This window comes from Chiroxiphia lanceolata, chromosome 1 (assembly GCF_009829145.1).
Source record: "Chiroxiphia lanceolata isolate bChiLan1 chromosome 1, bChiLan1.pri, whole genome shotgun sequence".
Taxonomy (NCBI): domain Eukaryota; kingdom Metazoa; phylum Chordata; class Aves; order Passeriformes; family Pipridae; genus Chiroxiphia; species Chiroxiphia lanceolata.
The window spans coordinates 77,416,216-77,422,938 of NC_045637.1; positions in this window are offsets into that span (position 1 = coordinate 77,416,216).

The window sequence follows — 6,723 nt, forward strand, 5'->3', positions numbered from 1 at the left end:
TTTTAGATGAATGGTTGCTTATTTATCCAAACCATAACATTCTAACTTGAATCCAAGTATATTATGCAACACTGTGACAAAAGCCTTGGTCAAGTTAAGATAAATGACATGCAGTGCATTGTCTTTGTCCAGAAACTGAAATCCTGATCATAGGAAGCAATTGAGTGGGCCAGGACTAATTTACTCTTGGTAAATCCATGCTTAGTTGTCTCCCCAGAGATCATCAAAGTGGGATAGATTAACCTATAGTTCTTTGGGTTGACATTTTGGCCTTTATTTTAAGACTCATATGACTTTTGCCTGTCTTTAGTTATCAAACATCTCCTCTGGATCTCCAGATGTACAACTCTAGACAGCCCTTCAGAGGAAGGTCTTGTCATGTAGTGTCCTTGCCCTGTCTTCCCTTCAGACACTTTGTTTGGATGAACAAAGTTCAGTTGGAACAGAAAGCAGTGTGTTGCTTTGGGCTTCCCTTTTTAGCTCAGTGGTAAACTTCCATCAAGCAGAGAGTAAACCTAAATTATGCTGCTCTCAGCACAGACAGCACATGTGGAATGATGCTCTTTACTTGTGTGCCTATATGTACTTAGAGGTAAAGTTTTTAAGTAAGGCTGTAGAACTGGGGAAAAGTAGAAGATATGAGGCTGGTTTGGGGAGCTGCTGCTGTACACAGGGTAACAGAATTTCCCATTCTAAACTTCCGCTTCTGAAAAGGCTTGAGAAACTTCCTTCAGTGACCTCTACAGCAAAAACAAAATAAAACAAACAAAAAACCCCCAAAAAATCAAAACAAAAATACCCAACCAACAACCCTCCTCCCCAAAAAAACACCCTCCAAACAAACCCAAACAAAACCAAAGAAAAAGAAAGGCTCTAAGTTTTCCCTCTGTTTATTTATATTTGGTCAGAGCATTTGGCAGTATTTTTTCACACTTGAATCATTCAAAAATGGCTCAACAGATTTTACTCAGACGTCCAACATAATCACTTTTGTGTTGAAGTTGAGTGTGGAAAATTGAAGCCAAAAGGAATTTGAATTATGAGCAATGGGAAAAGGGTTAGGGACGCAGGAGAGCAGCTGGATTTCTATCTACATCACAAAGAGCCTCACAGCTACAACTGCTTTCCTATTCTAATTTCAGATGAACAAACATCACGTAAGTATCATAGGAAGAAGTTTTCAAAGTTGCAAGAGGAAGGAGTCAGCAAACATCAAAACATCAGACAGCGTTTTGCTTGTATGTAAGTAATCACTTAGGGGAAAGGAAGGGGAAAATTAAATCTTTTGACGCAGTTGACTTAACAAGTGGATACAGAAAGTTTATTTGATTTATGAGCTGGAGCAAATGGTATCCTTTAGATAACTGTATTTACCAAGATCTGTTGAGAAACAAGAGTTGAGGATGTGTCATGGTATGGGTTAGCTCAGTAACAGTCCATGAAGCAGTGACATGGATGATGCCATATTGAAGTGAAAATTTACCCTACAAAATACCAGACTGATTTTTGAGAAGGAAATGGGAGGGAAAGCCAACTTGTCTCTGAGTATTTCAGTGTAGGCTGAAACATGCTACTTCACAAATATTCTGGATTCTCTGTGGGAAGAAAGAAGATGTCACGAACACAGGTAAATGTGCCTAGTGACAGCAAAGCAAACATTAATGTGTCTCTGTAAAAGTTGCTGCTCTCTCTTCCTGTGGTGCTCAGTCTCTCTGTACCCAGCAGGAAATACCTGGTCATATTAAAATTATCTCTGATAACTAAAAACAGCTGTCTTCCCCTTCTGTCTTAGCAAATCTCAGACTTACCATTGCTTAAAAAAGCTTCTTGTCAGCTGTCTGGATGAATTTGAAGGACAGCTTGGAAAACTGAATTTGAACACTTTCTGGAAAAGCACTAGGAAGCATCCTCAAACAGCACCTCGGCTAAGTGTGATATGCTTAGTTTTGTGTTTGGGTCCCAGACAAAGGTTAGACTGGATTTTCGCATTGAACAAAGCAGGGGTCTTACCACTTGTGCAGAAGCTTTTAAGAGAGACACAAATGAAAATACCAGCGAGACTGCTGTAAAAATGTACCACGTACTAGTGTTCAGCTAGCAGAGGGCTGCTTTTAGCAACAGGAAGGCAGGAATTTCAGCTTACCCAAGTACTGCCTCTGAGGAAAGCAGTACAAACACCCAGGTCAGGAAAAAAAAGGGGTGAAATAAAAGATGCTATTTCTGTTCAAGTTCAGTGAGGTATGATCTATTGCAGTGGTTCAGTCTTGAAGTGTGCTTATTCAAAAATACAGATGACTAATTTAAAATGTGATCTGTGGGAAATTCAAGTTTCCTGTAGACTAGACATTTAAATATATTTCTGAAACATTGTGGTGAATTTTAATTAGGGAAATTTTATATAAACTTTTCTATATAAATACACATTAATGAAACACACGTGCACATAAACATAACAAAATTCAAGGAGCATGCTCTCTTCCAATAAAATACTGCTTTCAAGCTCAAACAAAACTGAAACATCTATTTCCATTTTGAAAAGAACTTTTTACATTAAAAACAAAGCAACAAAGAAGAAGAAGAAAATAAAACTGTTCAACTTTTTCCAGAGAAAATATGTTTTCAAATGTGAAGACAGAAATCAATGTATATAAATGTCACAACTCATTTCTACTTCTTTGGACTTCAGGCATTATTAATAAAACAACATGCTAAATACAGAGATAAAAGTATAATTTGTTACATTGAAACCAGGATGGTCCTGAAAAAATGTTTATTCCCTTTTCACAGTGTCATTTCCAACATCAGTTACACCTGCACCTTCTGAGGTTGCATTAGTGATAGAGAAATCAGAGATAATGGTTAGACCTACTGGATCTGTTCTGGTCCAAGGCAGCTGAATACTCAAGTGCCTGTCAATTTGGAATGGTCATGGCCCAGAAGCAGCTTGAATGCACTGTCAGAGCAGCTGTGTGGTCCTCTGCTTCATCATTTCATAAAGCCTGAGAAAATTCTCAGTTTATTAATGATAGTTTGTGCAAGCAATTAGTGCTGCATTTTGTAATTTTTCTGTCTTATTTAGGCTGCCAGCCTCCGCTGTCAAGTTACTAAACTTTAACAGAACACAAATGTTATAACTTCTCTTATATATTGAGAAGAACTGAAGAGCAGCTTGACTGAAGGCCTAACATGTCCTCTGTCACTGGGTTTGTGAAAGGTTTGAAGTTATTATGTCAATCTCCCTGCAATGCGCATGAATAACTACCTTTTGGATTAAGATTTCATAAATGCCAAGCTCCTTACAGCTTGGTTTTTTCCATTGGAAGGAATTCAGGGCTCTAAAATTTCACCACCCTTCTAGAAATAAATCATATGGAACCTGCATTAACTTGTTCAATTTCATTTTTATTTTCCTTATTTCGTATGAAATCATAATGTCTGAATTTAAATCTACCACTTGTTTGCTATCATGGACAGCCCTTGGACATATTTTATATATAAAAATCCAATGCCACTTTCCCAAGAACAAATGTTTCCAAAGAAACATGGAATTTTCCCAGAGTTAACAGTGACTGACCAGGTCCAAAGCTTTGGTTGATGTAAATTAGCACAGCAGTAATAAATGAGCTTATGTCACCTATGTCAGCTGAAGATGTATCTCACTGCACAGCACTGAGAAATTTGCTGAAGACATAACCATTTTTTGACCTTACTAATGGATCGTGCAGTCTACAACTGACTTGCCTTTGTTATTCTTTCCTGTGTGGATTTACTTGAAAGCTTTAGCATCTGTGGACCACAAACAGAAGACAAAAAGACTGAAGCAGTTCTGTTAGCTGCTTTGTGGATGACTATAAGCCAAACCAGAACACTTTTCAAGAAATGTGCATTGAAGTCATGAAGGTTTCCAATATGAAAACAATGACATGTTCTGGACCAAGTCTCTTTCCAGAAATTAAACAGTGAGTTACAAAATGGGCTGGTTCTCAAGTATTTTGGAATGACAACAGTTCAAGATTTTTGTGGTGAAAGCATAACCTTTGAAACTGTTATTTCACAAACAAATGGCAAGCTCTGTCCTTCTTCACACAAACACAAGATTTGATTGCCTCTGTAAAAACTGTCCCCAAAGCATTTCCTTTGGCTGATGTGGAATGCTGACTATTCATTAAATCAGACACAGAGAGAAATTTTTTTTCAGCCTTTATGAACTTTTGAAGCTTTGGGGGCTAACAGCTGCTTATCTTGTGAACAGAATTTCCTGTTAGTATCCTTCCAGCCTTTTTGTTCACTAGAAGCGCAACAAATGTCAACAAAAACAACACACTATGTTCCAATTTTTAAATACTATTGATGAATCTCAGATGTTTTACACTTTCCAAATAGACTCCTGTTCTATTAATGAATGTACTATTATGACGTTGCTCAGATCTCATTTAGTTCTGGTGGCTGTAAATTGGATTGAAATTATAAAGATGTTGAGGGACTGACTATAACTGCCATGTTCCTGTAACATAAAATGCACTTCCAATAGCAGTGCTAGCAATCATTTTAGGAAAGACTGAATAATCTGAATTGTTAAAAAATGGCTCTTTTCTTTCTCTGACAGTCAGAATCTGAGTTAATCTGTTGTTCTGACTCCCTTCAGGTTAGCTAATAAGTAGTGATTTGGACTGACAAAATGAGATAGCTCACAGTCTCTCTCCCAGTGAAAGCTGCGCTGCCTCAGCAAATTCCAGTTACAGTATGGGTGAAGGATTGGTGAACTAATCCATTCAGCACATCAGACTTTTAGAATGTGTTCATAGGAGGGCAACTCTACAGTGGTGAAAGACCTTGAGGGCAAGATTTATGAGGAGCAGCTGAGGTGACCTGGTTTGTTCAGCTTGGAAAAGAGAAGGCTGAGGGCACCCTCACTGCAGTCTACAAGTTCCTCAAGGGGCAGTGGAGGGAGAGGTGCTGAACCTCTCTCTCTGGTGACCCGTGATAGGGTGCAAGGAAAGGGAATGAAGCTGCATCAGGGGAAATGCAGACTGGACAGCAGCAAAAGGTTCTTCACTGAGAAGGTGATCAGTCACTGAAACAGGCGCGCCAGGGAAGGGACCACAGCACCAAGCCTGCCAGAGTTTAAGGAGCAGCTGGACAATGCTGTTAGTCATATGGTTTAGCATTATGTAGTCCTGCAAGGAGCAGATAGTTGGATTCCATGATCCTCGTGGGTCCTTCTGACTTGAGATATTCCATGATTCTGTGATTTTGGGGAGAAAAGGTAGCAAATCTTCTGTGGCCAATACACGTGGTGTTACAGGCTGTGACGTACAGCCTTAATTTGACCAAAAAACAGTAGATGGGATCATTTGCTTACTTTCTGTGTGTGGAAGATTGAATGGACAGGACAGTGAATTTCCAGGATTCCCACTCCAGGACAAGGTTGGGTAAGCTTGGGCATAGCAAGTGCCTAGGACTGTGCATCTTTTGTAGTACTCCCAAAACAGGGAGTTAGGATTAGCTAACTAATCATATCATACTCTAGCAGCACAGAACCACAGCCTGGTAGGCTGGCTGGGATGTTTGAATCAGTTGGGAGCTGCTTTTGGCCCTACCTGCATTAACTTAAAATAGAAAACAAAAGTTGTAAGATTCAGGGGGAAATTTTAAATTTGTCATGGCTATTTTTGTAGAACCTAAAGATAAATTACACATTTTACTCCTTCAAAAGTTCATTCAAAGTGTAAATAGTTGAAATGAGTCTTTTGCCTCTGATCAACACTGGTCCTAATGTGATTCTGCTTGATTTTTGGATTGGTAAATGTGCAGAACCATGAAGCTTTCTGATAATGCCATTTCTAGTAGTGCCTTCTGCATAGAATGGTTCTGATCTATTCTTTCCAAAGGTACTTGTCACCAAGAATAAATAAACTGGGTGGCTTCCCAGTTTCCTTTGGACTAGGACACACTAGTGCAGCAAACAGTGCTGCTCTGCTTATTTCCAGGGAGGCAATCTGAAAGCTATGCCTGATTTTTCAAAGTGGGGACCAAACACATGACAAATCATTTGTTTTGCTTAAGACACTACTGGAGAGCGTTCACATAGTGCAGAAAGCCAAGAGCTTAGGAAGACCACCCACCATCCTGGACTTAGAACTACATTACCTTGAACTCCTTTGACAGCAGTGGTTCATATTTGTAGCATGCAAGTTTGTGGTGCTCTGCGATCCCATCTAAAAGACAGGAGCCAATTGGGAAGCAATGAGAGTTACGCACTAAGAGCTTCACAGTGTTTGAAGGAAGTGATCCTCCCGCTGGCCTTGCTAGATTTAAAGTATCAAGAGAAACAGCTTTGTGCAAGTAAACAAGGAACTCTGTGAGCTTTTGAAGTTACTGTAACAAGTGGAAGTTTGTTTTCCAGATCCCTGTAGCTGATGTTCAATGTCTACCACACACAAATTGTGCTGCATGTGCATACAGCAACTGCAAAGCACGTGTGCAGTAAAATCAGACCATCCAACATCTGTGCAGCACATCTGGTTTCATTTATGTGAGATGCTGACTTGCTATGTAAATATGCCATAAGAGAAACATTCTTAACGTACCCTTAATAACTTTTTGCCTCCTAACTTGACTCTTTATCTATAGATGCGTCCAAATTTTTCCCTAAACCCAAGGCATTCAGGATGCTCATATAACCATTTTCAGATGTCCTTGAGGTGCAAGATCATATTATAA